This window comes from Asterias amurensis, chromosome 1, assembly GCF_032118995.1.
Source record: "Asterias amurensis chromosome 1, ASM3211899v1".
Classification (NCBI taxonomy): Eukaryota; Metazoa; Echinodermata; class Asteroidea; order Forcipulatida; family Asteriidae; genus Asterias; species Asterias amurensis.
The window spans coordinates 4,140,293-4,159,622 of record NC_092648.1 but is presented as its reverse complement, the minus strand read 5'-3'; the positions used below and the strand labels follow the sequence as shown (position 1 = coordinate 4,159,622).

Below are 19,330 nucleotides of genomic sequence, written 5' to 3'. Positions count from 1 at the left end.
GCCTCTGACTGGCACCCGCAAATAAAGATAATTAGGGAGACTGCCAACACAGGGCTCGATAGCTCAGTTGGTAGAGTGCTCATGCGCCAATCCTGAGGTTTTTGGTGCAATCCCTGCTCTAGTCAAGCTTTCTTTGTGGTGAGTGTCAGGGCTGGCTATAGGGCTGGGGGCACTAGCAAACTATTTGATGGTACCTAAGCTGGAACCCAAGCTGTGGTTCCGAAAGAAAGTTCAAGAAAGTTCAGAAGCAGAAACTCAATCATACCTAATTGTTCATATTAGTTTTTGTTTCCTGAAAACAATGAACAATAATTTGAATAACTTTCATTAGACTATTTACATTCAGTTTGGATCCTTACAGTTTTAAACTTTTTTTTAACATAAAATAGGCCTTACATGTACTAATACTAACTGTCTGGTTACTATTTTGTATACAGGTCAATCGGGTTCAGTATGAATGGTGTTTCTATCACACTGAAAGATGTGATGTACAGATGTGTGTCCCTCCCCATTGCAAGTAGATAAGGAACCGCGTATCACAGCTACAACCTCAAGATGTTCAGGTGAGTCAATATTAAAACTTTCATCTTTTAAAGACACTGGACACCTTCGGTAATTGTCAAAGACCAGTCTTCTCACTTGGTGTATCTCAACGTGGAAGTTTGAACTCAATTGGTTGTAGAAAATGCGAGAGAATAGGCCGAAAGGAAGAAAAAATACCCTTGTCGCACAAGTTGTGTACTTTCAGATGCCTTGAATTCCAGACCTCAGTGAGGTCTGGAATTCAATTCAACTATTTCAGTGAGAAATTACTTCTTTCTCAAAAACTACGTTACTTCAGAGAGAGACATTTCTTACAATGTTTTATACTATCAACAGCTTGTTACCTAGTAAGTTTTTATGCTAACAATTATTTTGGTTAATTACCAAGTGTCCAGTGCCTTTGACTGTCAGGTGCTTGAAAAGGCTAAGTGGTGATGTGGACCAAACCCCGTTAATGGCCGAGGTATTCAGAAATAACATTACCCCCCCCCCCCCCCCCACCAGTAAAACAAACGACCCCAACGAGTGAACAGGTTTTATTCTGTATTTTTGTGATGTTTTACAAGTGTAGTGAATGATTTGGTCTTCTTTGAAGGCAAAGTGTGATGTTGTATCATTGGCCCAAAAAAAAGAGCGTTTTCTTGGTGAATTTTCATTATTTGTCATTAATCGTTTGATTGTCTACTTGACCTGAAAACTTGATGCTCTATTGTTCAGATTTGCCAAATAAATTTGTCCTAATGCTAGGCCTCTATGCCTTTCAAAACATATCCCATCTTCAATTTGGGTTAGTTACTGTTTAAACTGTAAAATCCCCAACTATTTAGTTGGGGATTTATCTGTATGTAAAATTCCTTGAATGGTTTTCTTGAAATGTGTAGGGCGTAGGGTTGAGGCATTACATTTTATTACAAAAAACTATGACCACAACAAGTAATAAAAATAATACTAGTTGCTTCTTATAAAGTGCGCATATCAATCACTCGTAACGCTGTAACATTCAGTCTTTCCTACAAGATGTGGGACCACCTTTGACCTAATCCTTGTATAGCACCATGCAATGTTTTACAAGTGCTGTGGTGCAATATGCTGCCGATATCAGACCAGGGGTTGATTTCACAAAGAGTTAGGACTAGTCCTAACTTAGGACTAGAGATATCAAAACGTACAGCCAGTTACTCGTCCTAACTCAAGATAAGACTAGTCCTAACTCTTTGTGAAATCCACCCCAGGAACTAGTTGCTTCTTATAAAGTGCGCATATCAATCACTCGTAACGCTGTAACATTCAGTCTTTCTTACAAGATGTGGGACTACCTTTGACCTAATCCTTGTATAGCACCATGCAATGTTTTACAAGTGCTGTGGTGCAATATGCTGCCGATATCAGACCAGGGGTTGATTTCACAAAGAGTTAGGACTAGAGATATCAAAACGTACAGCCAGTTACTCGTCCTAACTCAAGATAAGACTAGTCCTAACTCTTTGTGAAATCCACCCCAGGAACACCGGGCCAAACCCCCTCTCTTTATGATAAGTGCACTGGGTTCTTTTACTTGTGTAAAACAACACACAAGTTAATTAGTTTTATTTTGTGTCTGGGTGTTTAGTTGTCTGTTTTGTTAAACTTTTGATTATTGCATTGTAAGGCCCTATAAGGAATTAAATTTGTCCTGGAAAGTAAACTGACACCATGAAGTCCATCGTTTTTATTCTGTGTCATTGAGTTGAGTCAACTTTACTGTATGGTGCTGAAACCTTGATATGTTTTTTTGCTGCTAACCTTATTCTTATAAGCATTTGTAATTCCGTTTCTGCTTAGCTTTTTGTGCTTTCAGAAGTCAGTTGCCCATTAAAAGAGCAGTGACAATTGAACTATTCGGGGTCAAATGAAACAAATAAGATTATAAGAAAAACAAGGCTATAACACAAAAGAATTTGTTTGATGTTATTACCCCCTCAAAAGAATTTATGAAGAAGAAAAAATATTATTAATAATAATGATACAAACAAATACGCTGAAATAAAATTTAGTTTTATTGTTAACATGTGCATTTGTTGTGGTGTGTGTTTTGTCAAAGGAGATGTCTAAAACAAATTTAACACCAGGGTCTAATTTCAATGAGGCTGCTTAACCAGAAAATATCGCCTACAATTTTCTCGCTTAGCAGAAATGAGCGGAATACCACTCGCAAATGGTACATGGGTCACAGTATTTTGGCTGGTAAGGTTAGATTTGTTGTGCACGGCTTATTTTTATCCTTTAAAGGCAGTGGACACTATTGGTAATTACTCAAAATAATTATTAGCATAAAACCTTACTTGGTAACAAGTAATGGGGAACTATTGATAGTATAAAACATTGTGAGAAGCGGCTCCCTCTGAAGTAACGTAGTTTTCGAGAAAGAAGTAATTTTCCACGGATTTGATTTTGAGACCTCAGATTTAGAGTTTGAGGTCTTGAAATCAAGCTCCTGAAAGCACACAACTCCGTGTGACAAGGGTGTTTTTTCTTTCATTATTATCTCGCAACTTCGACGACCAATTGAGCTCAAATTTTCACAGGTTTGTTATTTTATGCATATATGTTAAGATACACCAAGTGAGAAGACTGGTCTTTAACAATTACCAACAGTGTCCAATGTCTTTAAAAGAGTCTTGTGAAATTGGATCATGCTGTTTATAAATAAAGAGCTGCTTCTTGGATCTGTATTTAAGTTTGTTTTGCTTAGCTTATTTCCGTACTTGAAGGCACTGTTGGTAATTACTTAAATTAGTTTTTACTTGGCATAGAACCTTTGTAACAAGCAATAAAGAGCTAGTGATAATTTAAAACATTGTGAGAAGAAATACATATGTACATTGTGTAACATAGTTTTTGAGAAAGAGTTCATTTCTCATTCAAAAATTAAAAGACTTCAGGCCTGAAGCCTTTTATTAGACATCTGAAAACACAAATGTGTGCAACATTAGGGGTACAAGGGTGTTTTTACTTTCTTAATACTCTCAAGTTGCTACTTCAATAACCAATTCAGTCAACATTTTCACAGATTTTATTTTTGTATGGTTGGGATACACCAAGTGAGAAATGGTCTTTGACATTATTACCAAAGCTGTCCACAGTTCGTTTTTTTTTTTGACAAAAATGGTTCTTGTACCCGTTTTTTTGTACAATAAGACTCTGGACAATGCTATCTTGTGCTCGTGTCATGTCTGTTGATTTGTCTGTGTATCTCTTTGGTCATTTTGGAAATAAAAAAAGCAATTAAACTGAATCATGGAGTTTTACTATTACTTTGAGGGGGCGTTCCCTTACCTGCTAACTGCATCTGGTAATAGGATGGACATGGGTGTAGGACTGGTAGTGATCCATGTTTTCAAGAATTCACCTGGAGGTGAACCTAAGCCACTGATGTCATCCAACCAGAGTGGAGATGATTATAGGACTGGTAGTGATCCAGCTATGCTGAGGTGTATTCAAGCATTCACCTGGAGGTGAACCTAAGCCACTGATGTCATCCAACCAGAGTTGAGATGATTATAGGACTGGTAGTGATCCAGCTATGCTGAGGTGTATTCAAGCATTCACCTGGAGGTGAACCTAAGCCACTGATGTCATCCAACCAGAGTTGAGATGATTATAGGACTGGTAGTGATCCAGCTATGCTGAGGTGTGTTCAAGCATTCACCTGGACTGAACCTAAAGCTACTGATAATGCTGAGAGTGATGCAAGGGACGGATGGAGTTGATGATTACACTGTAGTCCCATCTAGAGTGGTGAAGTACGACTGTTCCGACCTGGATGAGATCTGAAGGACTATCTTATGACAACATGTGTATCATGGACACAGTCACTCGCCAGGAAGGCACACAGCTACAGCTAAAGGAGCTATGATTAGTAGGACTAGAGATGAGCAGCGTGGAAACACCCACCAGACTTCTTGAAGCTGAAACATGAGAGTCTCTGCACAGCAACATTACATGAGATCCAAGCATGAAGAAAACACATCCAGCTCACTTGAGCGAGCTTGCAGAGTTGGATTATATGAGGCTATTCAAGTTCCAGAAGTCCTGACATGCTTTTGTGTGTACCTATCATACATTAGGGACCATCACTCATACCTGTAAGATGTGAGGACTGCAGTTTTAACATCCTTGTAAAAGATGCCAAAATAATTTGCTCTTTTTAATGGTAACATGTAGGTAATGTATATTGATTGGGTCAATTTATTTTATGCATTGTTTTACCCAACATGTGAAGCATGCACTTTGTATTAGACTTGGTCCCAGTTTCATGACGCAGCTTTACTGTACAGCGATTTATTTACGGAAGCAAAAATGTGTGCGTGTGCTTAAAGGCTGTGGACATTATTGGTAGTTGTCAAAGACCAGTCTTCTCACTTGGTGTATCTTAACATGCACAAAATAACCAACCTGTGAAAATTTGAGCTCAATCGGTCATCAAAGTTGTGAGATAATAATGCAAGAAAAAACACCTTTGACACACGGAGTTGTGTCCTTTCAGATGCTTGATTTCGAGACCTCAAATTCTAAATCTGAGGTCTTGAAATCAAATTCGTGGCAAATTACTTCTTTCTCGAAAACTACTCCACTTCAGAGGGAGCCGTTTCTCACAATGTTTTATACTAACAACCTCTCCCCGTTACTTGTTAACGAGTAAGGTTTTATGCTAATAATTGTTTTGAGTAATTACCAATAGTGTCCACTGCCTTTAAACTAAGCTTATTTCACAATGCTAGTTTATGTTTTACATGTTCATAGTGTACAAAGCTAGTGCAGACATTTTTGTGCGTACCCAGAAAGCAGAGAATGATGATGGTAAGCACATAGTTCCGCAGTAAGCAAAGCTGTGAAACGTCTGAATCACTAGACCAACAAGCTTGCCTAATCCTACATTCCTCATTTAAAGAACTTGATACCAAAATTATGAGTTTAAAATCTTATTTTCTTCATTATTTACAATTAAAAGAAATTTTTCTGTTAGATAATTTGCAGGCTAAAATCCACCTCTACAGCTCGCGAGTTACTGAGTCTGACATCCCCAAGAGATGGGTTATTGCTGGCAGGACGTAAATTTTCATTATCAAAATACATGGTGAGTTGTAATAGACCTTATGCATTGACGTCATCCAGCCGCCATCTTGGAAGTTAAATGACGACAAAATAAATTTAAAAAAACAATTTTTTGTAATGCACGTTTGGCTAATGAGCGGTTGCTTTTTACCCCTAGGGCGGGGCCCCTACTGGTATCACATCATGTGCATAAGGTCTATTATGTCTATTGTTATCTTTCGTTTGATTTTGCACTCTTTCAATAACCACAAGCGTACCATTCCTTTTAAGTTAAAACACAGGACTTTGTTTTTCCTGGTGGAATAATTGTTCCTCCTGTAGAAGATTGGCAGGGGGAGAGCCATAAGGGTTGACGCAAGAGTTCCGACCACCAAACATTCCCCGATAACATCAAAGCCTTGTGGACTTGGCAGGGAAGAGATTTCTCTGATTTTAACCAAAATTCCAGTCTCTCCCCCCCCCCCCCATTTCGTTTTTGTTTTTACAGAATGATCAAGATCAATTTCAAACAAAACCATACAGAACGCCCCAGATTGCAGAATAGGGCGTTCAAACCCAAAGATGAATGTATGTAAGCAGTCTTTGACTCGCAGGATTTCACGCTTTGCACTTTTAAAAGACACTTGACACCTTTGGTATTTGTCAAAGACCAGTCTTCTTACTTGGTGTATCTCATCATATGCACAAAATAACAAACCTGTGAAAATTTGAACTCAATTGGTCGTCAAGTTGCAAGACAATAATGGAAAAAAAAAAAACCCTTGTCACATTAAGTTGTGTGCTTTCAGATGCTTGATTTCGGGACTTCAAAATCTAACTCTGAGGTCTCAAATTCAAAGGGTCTCGAAAACTAATGTACGTTACATCATCAGAGGGAGCCGTTTCTCACAATGTTTTTCGCTATCAACAGTCCATTGTTCAGTGCCTTTAAAACATTTTTAATTTTATTTTGTTCAGGTCTGTCACATCCCTGACTTTGAGAATCATACCGTCAAGTGGCTGGCATGGTGTGGAATTTACGCTGGACTGCAGGTCTGAGGCCAGTGATTTGGGTCAGTAAATGCTTGACTGGACAAACAAGTTTGGCAGTCTATGCTTTTCAATAAGCCTATTCGGAGTTCCAGCTGCGCATGTCTGTTACTGCTGACAACGCAATTGTTGCTCTTGAGTGATCTTTTGAAAATACCCGCTGGTATTGTCAGAATGTCATGTATATCTTGTTGGCCCACTGACATTTTCTATTATCCGCGTCGTTCTCGATCATAACCGATCAAATGCTACTGTACTTTTAGAACTATGAGGTTGGTTCCGCTATTGTTTCAAGCCACATAGTTCTAGGAGTAGCCCTAAAGTGCTGGAATTTTGAACTAAAACGTAAGTTACGTTTTTGGTTAAAAATCAATTTAGTGACACTTTCACTGGCTTTTTACATGTGTTTAAAGACAATCAGAACGGTGCACTTTTTCAGTATTAAGGTCCATTAAAAAGATGAAGTTGTTTTCTCTTTCAGATGGCTGCCAAAGATATAGCTCTTGCTTTGACAAGAAAGTATGAACCATCCTTACAGTTGATATGTTCTCATCATACTAGAATGGACACCAGGGGATTGGACAGGAATCTTGGCTTTGTCGTTGTGTAGTCCAGAGATTCAGGATGACTGCTTTCTACTTGAACCTTTCGTCTGGCTGAGACTTATTTTGGAGGAAGTGTCCCAAAGGGTAAGCTGTCTCCTGAATAAAGTCAGTGTTGAAATGTTTAATTATTGGTATCTTGCTGTTTATCTGTTATCACTTGGTATCAATACTCAAGGTGGTTTGTCAAGACCTACTTTAAAGACGGTGTCCATCAGGGAGTGATGCTTTTATATTGGCAACCTGACTGGCCTGTGTCGGCCCACCCTACTGGCCATGGGTCACATGGTGCATGGTGTCAGGGAGTGATGCTTTTATATGGGAAACCTGACTGGCCTGTGACTGCCCACCCTACTGGCCGTGGGTCACATGGTGCATGGTGTCAGGGAGTGATGCTTTTATATGAGCAACCTGACTGGCCTGTGTCGGCCCACCCTACTGGCGATGGGTCGCATGGTGTCAGGGAGAGATGCTTTTATATGGGCAACCTGACTGGCCTGTGACTGCCCACCCTACTGGCCATGGGTCACATGGTGCATGGTGTCAGGGAGTGATGCTTTTATATGAGCAACCTGACTGGCCTGTGACTGCCCACCCTACTGGCCATGGGTCGCATGGTGTCAGGGAGAGATGCTTTTATATGAGCAACCTGACTGGCCTGTGACTGCCCACCCTACTGGCCATGGGTCACATGGTGCATGGTGTCAGGGAGTGATGCTTTTATATGGGCAACCTGACTGGCCTGTGACTGCCCACCCTACTGGCCATGGGTCACATGGTGCATGGTGTTAGGGAGTGATGCTTTTATATGAGCAACCTGACTAGCCTGTGACTGCCCACCCTACTGGCCATGGGTCACATGGTGCATGGTGTCAGGGAGTGATGCTTTTATATGAGCAACCTGACTGGCCTGTGACTGCCCACCCTACTGGCCATGGGTCACATGGTGCATGGTGTCAGGGAGTGATGCTTTTATATGGGCAACCTGACTGGCCTGTGACTGCCCACCCTACTGGCCATGGGTCACATTGTGCATGGTGTCAGGGAGTGATGCTTTTATATGAGCAACCTGACTGGCCTGTGACTGCCCACCCTACTGGCCATGGGTCACATGGTGCATGGTGTCAGGGAGTGATGCTTTTATATGGGCAACCTGACTGGCCTGTGACTGCCCACCCAACTGGCCATGGGTCACATGGTGCATGGTGTCAGGGAGTGATGCTTTTATATGGGCAACCTGACTGGCCTGTGACTGTCCACTCTACTGGCCATGGGTCACATGGTGTCAGGGAGTGATGCTTTTATATGGGCAACCTGACTGGCCTGTGACTGCCCACCCAACTGGCCATAGGTCACATGGTGCATGGTGTCAGGGAGTGATGCTTTTACATGGGCAACCTGACTGGCCTGCGACTACCCACTCTACTGGCCATGGGTCACATATGGTGCATGGGGTCAAGGAGTGCTGCTTTTATATGGGCGAAGTGTAGTGTCCCATTGTCAACCTGACACGTCACGCCTCCGCACCCTACCGTTCATGTGTCGCACGGTTTTACGCTGGCAGCAGAGTGCCCTGTTCTATGAAATCTGTTAACTATAATAGTCTGCCTTTAGGGGATTAGATTGTGCAAATGTAGTTGATCTCAGGTCATTAATTATTTATATCGCATTTATTTGAGTTGCAGTCTTGCTACAACATCTACAAGTCAACAAGTGGATGTCTGAGACAAACGTACGAAGGAGTTCCACTTTCCATTAAAAGGTGAGTTTTTCCAAAATGTAAAATTGATGTGTATAGGATTTCAGTTTATTCACAAGATGTTTGTTTGTTTGGTATTCATGTTAGTTGTTAATGGCTGGGTTGTTTATTTTCTGTTGGCATTGCGAAAATTCTTCATGCCTTAAGAACAAAATTACATTTGGGTAGCTCTTGCTACATAAGGGTCATTTTGAGAGAGAGCTCAACTGATAATAACATTTACACTGCGCCAATTTGAAGATTGTCCACTGGTTTTTTGAATTTTTTTTTATTAACTTTTTTTAAATAAACAAAGGATTAAACGAGACAAACATTTATGTAGTTTTGAAAAATACTGTTGATGGTTATTCAAAAAAGGGAAACTCCCATTCAGGAAAAAGCAATTCATTTAAAAAAACCAAGATTTGTTAAAAGATCAAGTAACAAAACCATGAAGAAATGTCTTATCATTGTATGCTGTTAACATTAAGTACAGCAATCCTGTTCTTGGGGTGGTAGGTTCCTCATTCATTTTTGGAAACCCCTGCATATGAATATGAATTTTGTACATATAACTTAAATGCCTTTTTTTTATCCGTTAACTTGACATTTTAGAGCAAGAGGCAGCTAGTGGTTCCCGGAATTCAAATGCAGATGGAATCACTACTACAGATAACTTAAAGGCTACAGGACAAAGAAAGCAACATATATACAAGACGTCTTAACTGTTCATCAACCAATCATGATTGAACAAATAAGCAGTTTGGTTTTCTTCAAAAGTAAGATACTTGTGGAGTTTTTCGTTTAATGTTGTTTTATTTTTTACAGCACTCTGTATACAGTTAACATCTTGTGAATAAGTACACCATTGTCGGTCCACTGTTTAATGAGCAGCAGGCCTCTGGTGCTATGCCACTGGTTGCTGCTGTCTATTCACTGTTGATTCTTTAGCAACGAGCCTTTATGGTGCGTAGTGTCATGGAGTGATGCTTTTATATGAGCAACCTGACTGGCCTGTGACTGCCCACCCAACTGGCCATGGGTCACATGGTGCATGGTGTCAGGGAGTGATGCTTTTATATGAGCAACCTGACTGGCCTGTGACTGCCCACCCTACTGGCCATGGGTCACATGGTGCATGGTGTCAGGGAGTGATGCTTTTATATGGGCAACCTGACTGGCCTGTGACTGTCCACTCTACTGGCCATGGGTCACATGGTGTCAGGGAGTGATGCTTTTATATGGGCAACCTGACTGGCCTGTGACTGCCCACCCAACTGGCCATAGGTCACATGGTGCATGGTGTCAGGGAGTGATGCTTTTACATGGGCAACCTGACTGGCCTGCGACTACCCACTCTACTGGCCATGGGTCACATATGGTGCATGGGGTCAAGGAGTGTTGCTTTTATATGGGCGAAGTGTAGTGTCCCATTGTTTTAACGAGTGTTGCTCAATATTGGCAACCTGACTCGTCACGCCTCCGCACCCTACCGTTCATGTGTCGCACGGTTTTACGCTGACAACCTGGCAGCAGAGTGCCCTGTTCTATGAAATCTGTTAACTAGATTAGTCTGCCTTTAGGGGATTAGATTGTGCAAATGTAGTTGATCTCAGGTCATTAATTATTTATATCGCATTTATTTGAGTTGCAGTCTTGCTACAACATCTACAAGTCAACAAGTGGATGTCTGAGACCAACGTACGAAGGAGTTCCACTTTCCATTAAAAGGTGAGTTTTTCCAAAATGTAAAATTGATGTGTATAGGATTTCAGTTTATTCACAAGATGTTTGTTTGTTTGGTATTCATGTTAGTTGTGAATGGCTGGGTTGTTTATTTTCTGTTGGCATTGCGAAAATTCTTCATGCCTTTAGAACAAAATTACATTTGGGTAGCGCTTGCTACATAAGGGTCATTTTGAGAGAGAGCTCAACTGATAATAACATTTACACTGCGCCAATTTGAAGATTGTCCACTGGTTTTTTGAATTTTTTTTTATTAACTTTTTTTAAATAAACAAAGGATTAAACGAGACAAACATTTATGTAGTTTTGAAAAATACTGTTGATGGTTATTCAAAAAAGGGAAACTCCCATTCAGGAAAAAGCAATTCATTTAAAAAAACCAAGATTTTGTTAAAAGATCAAGTAACAAAACCATGAAGAAATGTCTTATCATTGTATGCTGTTAACATTAAGTACAGCAATCCTGTTCTTGGGGTGGTAGGTTCCTCATACATTTTTGGAAACCCCTGCATATGAATATGAATTTTGTACATATAACTTAAATAGCTTTTTCTTATCCATTAACTTGACATTTTAGAGCAAGAGGCAGCTAGTGGTTCCCGGAATTCAAATGCAGATGGAATCACTACTACAGATAACTTAAAGGCTACAGGACAAAGAAAGCAACATATATACAAGACGTCTTAACTGTTCATCAACCAATCATGATTGAACAAATAAGCAGTTTGGTTTTCTTCAAATGTAAGATATTTGTGGAGTTTTTAGTTTAATGTTATATTTTTTACAGCACTCTGTATACAGTTAACATCTTGTAATTAAGTACATCGTTGGCGGTCCACTGTTGTTTAATGAGCAGCAGGCCTCTGGTGCTATGCCACTGGTTGCTGCTGTCTATTCACTGTTGATTCTTTAGCAACGAGCCTTTATGGTGTGTAGTGTTAGGGAGTGATGCTTTTATACAACCTGACTGGCCTGTGACTGCTGCCAACCCTACTGGGTTTTGGTCACATGGTGCATAGTGTCATGGAGTGATGCTTTTATATGGTCAACCTGACTAGCCTTTGACTGCCGACCCTACTGGCCATAGGTCACATGGTGCATGGTGTCAGGGAGTGATGCTTTTATATGAGCAACCTGACTGGCCTGTGACTGCCCACCCTACTGGCCATGGGTCACATGGTGCATGGTGTCAGGGAGTGATGCTTTTATATGAACAACCTGACTGGCCTGTGACTGCCCACCCTACTGGCCATGGGTCACATGGTGCATGGTGTCAGGGAGTGATGCTTTTATATGAGCAACCTGACTGGCCTGTGACTGCCCACCCTACTGGCCGTGGGTCACATGGTGCATGGTGTCAGGGAGTGATGCTTTTATATGAACAACCTGACTGGCCTGTGACTGCCCTCCCTACTGGCCATGGGTCACATGGTGCATGGTGTCAGGGAGTGATGCTTTTATATGAGCAACCTGACTGGTCTGTGACAGCCCACTCTACTGACCATGTTGATTTGTTCTTATCCTGTAACTTTATATTTCAGAGCCAGAGGTGAAGCTACTGGTTCCCTGGAATCAACTGCAGATGGAATCACCACTACTGACAACTTAAAGGCTACAGGAACTAGAGAGCAACATATGAAAACATTGTGATCATCAAGACAACTTAGCTTTTCATCAACAATCTTGACTGAACAACCAAGCAGTTTGTTGCCTTCAAAAGTAAGATATTGTAGAGTTTTTAGTTTAACGTTGTTATATTTTTTTACAGCTCTCTGTAGACAGTTAACATCTTGTGAATAAGTACACCGTTGTCGGTCCACTGTTGTTTAATGATCAGCAGGCCTCTGGTGCTATGCCACTGGTTGCCAATGTTGCTTTAATTTACTTTCTGGAGCAACAGACCTTTGGTTGTATGCCACTGGCTGCAATGTTGCTTAACTTTACTTACTTGAGCAGCAGGCCTTTGGTTAAATGCCACTGGTTGCCAATGTTGCTTTACTTTACTTACTTGAGCAACAGACCTATGGTGGTATGCCACTGGTTGCCAATGTTGCTTTACTTTACTTTCTTGAGCAGCAGACCTTTGGTTGTGTGCCACTGGTTGCCAATGTTGCTTTACTTTACTTTCTTGAGCAACAGGCCTTTGGTTGTATGTCACTGGTTGCCAATGTTGCTTAACTTTACTTACTTGAGCAGCAGACCTTCGGTGGTATGCCACTGGTTGCCAATGTTGCTTTACTTTACTTACTTGAGCAGCAGGCCTATGGTGGTTTGCCACTGGTTGCAATGTTAAGCAATGTTGCTTAACTTTACTTACTTGAGCAGCAGGGAAGAGATTTCTCTGATTTCAACCAAAATTCCAGTCTCCCCCCCCCACCCCCCATTTCGTTTTTGTTTTTACAGAATGATCAAGATCAAATTCAAACAAAACCATACAGAACGCCCCAGATTGCAGAATAGGGCGTTCAAACCCAAAGATGAATGTATGTAAGCAGTCTTTGACTCGCAGGATTTCACGCTTTGCACTTTTCAAAGACACTTGACACCTTTGGTAATTGTCAAAGACCAGTCTTCTTACTTGGTGTATCTCATCATATGCACAAAATAACAAACCTGTGAAAATTTGAACTCAATTGGTCGTCGTAGTTGCAAGACAATAATGGAGAAAAAAAACACCCTTGTCACATTAAGTTGTGTGCTTTCAGATGCTTGATTTCGGGACTTCAAAATCTAACTCGTGAGGTCTCAAAATCAAACGGTCTCGAATACTAAAGTACGTTACTTCATCAGAGGGAGCCGTTTCTCACAATGTTTTTCGCTATCAACAGTCCATTGTTCGGTGCCTTTAAAACATTTTTAATTTTTATTTTGTTCAGGTCTGTCACATCCCTGACTTTGAGAATCATACCGTCAAGTGGCTGGCATGGTGTGGAATTTACGCTGGACTGCAGGTCTGAGGCCAGTGATTTGGGTCAGTAAATGCTTGACTGGACAAACAAGTTTGGCAGTCTATGCTTTTCAATAAGCCTATTCGGAGTTTCAGCTGCGCATGTCTGTTACTGATGACAACGCAATTTGTTGCTCTTGAGTGACCTTTTGAAAATACCCGCTGGTATTGTCAGAATGTCATGTATATCTTTTTGGGACCACTGACATTTTCTATTATCCGCGTCGTTCTCGATCATAACCGATCAAATGCGACTGTACTTCTAGAACTATGAGGTTGGTTCCGCTATTGTTTCAAGCCACATAGTTCTAGGAGTAGCCCTAAAGTGCTGGAATTTTGAACTAAAACGTAAGTTACGTTTTTGGTTAAAAATCAATTTAGTGACACTTTCACTGGCTTTTTACATGTGTTTAAAGACAATCAAAACGGTGCACTTTTTCAGTATTAAGGTCCATTAAAAAGATGAAGTTGTTTTCTCTTTCAGATGGCTGCCAAAGATATAGCTCTTGCTTTGACAAGAAAGTATGAACCATCCTTACAGTTGATATGTTCTCATCATACTAGAACGGACACCAGGGGATTGGACAGGAATCTTGGCTTTGTCGTTGTGTAGTCCAGAGATTCAGGATGACTGCTTTCTACTTGAACCTTTCGTCTGGCTGAGACTTATTTTGGAGGAAGTGTCCCAAAGGGTAAGCTGTCTCCTGAATAAAGTCAGTGTTGAAATGATTAATTATTGGTATCTTGCTGTTTATCTGTTATCACTTGGTATCAATACTCAAGGTGGTTTGTCAAGACCTACTTTAAAGAGGGTGTTCATCAGGGAGTGATGCTTTTATATTGGCAACCTGACTGGCCTGTGACTGCCCACCCTACTGGCCATGGGTCACATGGTGCATGGTGTCAGGGAGTGATGCTTTTATATGGGAAACCTGACTGGCCTGTGACTGCCCACCCTACTGGCCATGGGTCACATGGTGCATGGTGTCAGGGAGTGATGCTTTTATATGGGCAACCTGACTGGCCTGTGACTGCCCACCCTACTGGCCATGGGTCACATGGTGCATGGTGTCAGGGAGTGATGCTTTTAAATGAGCAACCTGACTGGCCTGTGACTGCCCACCCTACTGGCCATGGGTCACATGGTGTATGGTGTCAGGGAGTGATGCTTTTATATGAGCAACCTGACTGGCCTGTGACTGCCCACCCCTACTGGCCATGGGTCACATGGTGCATGGTGTCAGGGAGTGATGCTTTTATATGGGCAACCTGACTGGCCTGTGACTGCCCACGCCTACTGGCCATGGGTCACATGGTGCATAGTGTCAGGGAGTGATGCTTTTATATGGGCAACCTGACTGGCCTGTGACTGCCCACCCTACTGGCCATGGGTCACATGGTGCATGGTCTCGGGGAGTGATGCTTTTATATGGGAAACCTGACTGGCCTGTGACTGCCCACCCTACTGGCCATGGGTCACATGGTGCATGGTGTCAGGGAGTGATGCTTTTATATGGGCAACCTGACTGGCCTGTGACTGTTAGACTTGATTCAAGTCCCATTCTCGTGTGAGAGGTCCCTAAGCATATACCCAAACTTACTATAACAACACGTAGCATACACAGTACAGTCGCGCTCGCCGTCAAAATGTGGTCCCGAGAATGGGACTTGACGATGTCGTTTCTTACTCTGCACGTTGTTATAGGAAAATCTCCCCAAATGGGGAGATGTACAAAACCAATGGGAGCGTGGAAGCACTGCCCGCCGGTAAAATATTCATTATACTCTGTGACATCACAGTAGAAGACGTTGTAAGGCACGCGTCTATACGCGGCACGCGCGTGGGGCGGGTAAACTCATTAGCAGGCAAGGGGGTGTCGGTGTCATAAGTCGTTTTATTGCACTTCCCAAAATTCAAATTTTAAGAAAAAAAACGACCCCAATGTATGTTACAACATGTTACTTAAATTCAAATGAACATTTAGTGCTTTCTTTTTTATAATTAATTGGTTATTAAAAAAAATTATTTCAATCATCAACTAAGTACTTAACCCACAAATGACAAATGAACTAGTCGTCATTTTGGGTGCGTTTGATTGGTCAAAACGTACACGTAACAATGTTACATATTCATAAGTGAATACATTTACATACCAGGCTACTGCGACATCGTCAAGTCCCTGTCCCGCATGCGGAACAGGTTTTGGAATGCAGAGCATCACAAAACAGTAGTTTCCTGGGGATGGCACGGGATTGGGACTTGAGTCAAGTCTATGTGACTGTCCACTCTACTGGCCATGGGTCACATGGTGTCAGGGAGTGATGCTTTTATATGGGCAACCTGACTGGCCTGTGACTGCCCACCCAACTGGCCATGGGTCACATGGTGTCAGGGAGTGATGCTTTTACATGGGCAACCTGACTGGCCTGCGACTACCCACTCTACTGGCCAAGGGTCACATATGGTGCATGGGGTCAAGGAGTGTTGCTTTTATATGGGCGAAGTGTAGCGTCCCATCGTTTTAACGAGTGTTGCTCAATATTGGCAACCTGACTCGTCACGCCTCCGCACCCTACCGTTCATGTGTCGCATGGTTTTATGCTGACAACCTGGCAGCAGAGTGCCCTGTTCTATGAAATCTGTTAACTATAATAGTCTGCCTTTAGGGGATTAGATTGTGCAAATGTAGTTGATCTCAGGTCATTAATTATTTATATCGCATTTATTTGAGTTGCAGTCTTGCTACAACGTCTACAAGTCAACAAGTTGATGTCTGAGACCAACGTACGAAGGAGTTCCACTTTCCATTAAAAGGTGAGTTTTTCCAAAATGTAAAATTGATGTGTATAGGATTTCAGTTTATTCACAAGATGTTTGTTTGTTTGGTATTCATGTTAGTTGTTAATGGCTGGGTTGTTTATTTTCTGTTGGCATTGCGAAAATTCTTCATGCCTTAAGAACAAAATTACATTTGGGTAGCGCTTGCTACATAAGATTCATTTTGAGAGAGAGCTCAACTGATAATAAAATTTACATTGCGCCAATTTGAAGATTGTCCACTGGTTTTTGAATTTTTTTTATTAACCTTTTTTAAATAAACAAAGGATTAAACGAGACAAACATTTATGTAGTTTTGAAAAATACTGTTGATGGTTATTCAAAAAAGGGAAATTCCCATTCAGGAAAAAGCAATTCATTTAAAATAACCAAGATTTTGTTAAAAGATCAAGTAACAAAACCATGAAGACTTAAATGTTTCATCATTGTATGCTGTTAACATTAAGTACTGCAGTCCTGTTCTTGGGGTGGTAGGTTCCTCATTCATTTTTGGAAACCCCTGCAATGAATTTTGTACATATAACTTAAATGGCTTTTTCTTATCCGTTAACTTGACATTTTAGAGCAAGAGGCAGCTAGTGGTTCCCGGAATTCAAATGCAGATGGAATCACCACTACAGATAACTTAAAGGCTACAGGACAAAGAAAGCAACATATATACAAGACGTCTTAACTGTTCATCAACCAATCATGATTGAACAAATAAGCAGTTTGGTTTTCTTCAAAAGTAAGATATTTGTGGAGTTTTTAGTTTAATGTTGTTTTATTTTTTACAGCACTCTGTATACAGTTAACATCTTGTAAATAAGTACACCATTGTCGGTCCACTGTTTAATGAGCAGCAGGCCTCTGGTGCTATGCCACTGGTTGCTGCTGTCTATTCACTGTTGATTCTTTTGCAAGAGCCTTTATGGTGTGTAGTGTTAGGGAGTGATGCTTTTATATGGGCAACCTGACTGGCCTGTGACTGCCCACCCAACTGGCCATGGGTCACATGGTGCATGGTGTCAGGGAGTGATGCTTTTATATGAGCAACCTGACTGGCCTGTGACTGCCCACCCTACTGGCCATAGGTCACATGGTGCATGGTGTCAGGGAGTGATGCTTTTACATGGGCAACCTGACTGGCCTGTGACTGCTGCCAACCCTACTGGGTTTTGGTCACATGGTGCATAGTGTCATGGAGTGATGCTTTTATATGAGCAACCTGACTGGCCTGTGACTGCCCACCCTACTGGCCATGGGTCACATGGTGTATGGTGTCAGGGAGTGATGCTTTTATATGAATAACCTGACTGGCCTGTGACTGCCCACCCTACTGGCCATGAGTCACATGGTGCATGGTGTCAGGGAGTGATGCTTTTATATGGGCAACCTGACTGGCCTGTGACTGCCCACCCTACTGGCCATGGGTCACATGGTGCATGGTCTCAGGGAGTGATGCTTTTATATGGGCAACCTGACTGGCCTGTGACTGCCCACCCCTACTGGCCATGGGTCACATGGTGCATGGTGTCAGGGAGTGATGCTTTTATATGGGCAACCTGACTGGCCTGTGACTGCCCACCCTACTGGCCATGGGTCACATGGTGCATGGTGTCAGGGAGTGATGCTTTTATAGTGGCAACCTGACTGGCCTGTGACTGCCCACGCCTACTGGCCATGGGTCACATGGTGCATGGTGTCAGGGAGTGATGCTTTTATATGGGCAACCTGACTGGCCTGTAACTGCCCACCCTACTGGCCGTGGGTCACATGGTGTCAGGGAGTGATGCTTTTATATGGGAAACCTGACTGGCCAGTGACTGCCCACCCTACTGGCCATGGGTCACATGGTGCATGGTGTCAGGGAGTGATGCTTTTATATGGGCAACCTGACTGGCCTGTGACTGTTAGACTTGATTCAAGTCCCATTCTCGTGTGAGAGGTCCCTAAGCATATACCCAAACTTACTATAACAACACGTAGCATACACAGTACAGTCGCGCTCGCCGTCAAAATGTGGTCCCGAGAATGGGACTTGACGATGTCGTTTCTTACTCTGCACGTTGTTATAGGAAAATCTCCCCAAATGGGGAGATGTACAAAACCAATGGGAGCGTGGAAGCACTGCCCGCCGGTAAAATATTCATTATACTCTGTGACATCACAGTAGAAGACGTTGTAAGGCACGCGTCTATACGCGGCACGCGCGTGGGGCGGGTAAACTCATTAGCAGGCAAGGGGGTGTCGGTGTCATAAGTCATTTTATTGCACTTCCCAAAATTCAAATTTTAAGAAAAAAAACGACCCCAATGTATGTTACAACATGTTACTTAAATTCAAATGAACATTTAGTGCTTTCTTTTTTATAATTAATTGGTTATTAAAAAAAATTATTTCAATCATCAACTAAGTACTTAACCCACAAATGACAAATGAACTAGTCTTCATTTTGGGTGCGTTTTATTGGTCAAAACGTACACGTAACAATGTAACATATTCATAAGTGAATACATTAACATACCAGGCGACTGCGACATCGTCAAGTCCCTGTCCCGCAAGCGGAACAGGTTTTGGAATGCAGAGCATCACAAAACAGTAGTTTCCTGGGGATGGCACGGGATTGGGACTTGAGTCAAGTCTATGTGACTGTCCACTCTACTGGCCATGGGTCACATGGTGTCAGGGAGTGATGCTTTTATATGGGCAACCTGACTGGCCTGCGACTACCCACTCTACTGGCCATGGGTCACATATGGTGCATGGGGTCAAGGAGTGTTGCTTTTATATGGGCGAAGTGTAGTGTCCCA

General features: G+C 42.0%; 1 long non-coding RNA gene across 2 annotated transcripts in view; it reads left to right on the top strand.

Moving 5' to 3' along the window:
- The first annotated feature begins 447 nt into the window (after positions 1-447).
- LOC139943039 (uncharacterized) overlaps positions 448-19,330 on the top strand; it is a 34,935-nt gene continuing 16,052 nt past the window's right edge. The window contains exons 1-8 of one of the 2 annotated variants that reach the window (XR_011786734.1): positions 448-563; positions 5,549-5,659; positions 6,595-6,689; positions 7,148-7,355; positions 10,661-10,737; positions 11,330-11,493; positions 16,438-16,514; positions 17,102-17,265. This is a non-coding gene — a long non-coding RNA (uncharacterized lncRNA). Of the gene's footprint in view, positions 564-5,548; positions 5,660-6,594; positions 6,690-7,147; positions 7,356-9,726; positions 9,786-10,660; positions 10,738-11,329; positions 11,494-16,437; positions 16,515-17,101; positions 17,266-19,330 lie in introns of those variants that run through there. The other variant, XR_011786738.1, reaches the window with a different exon arrangement.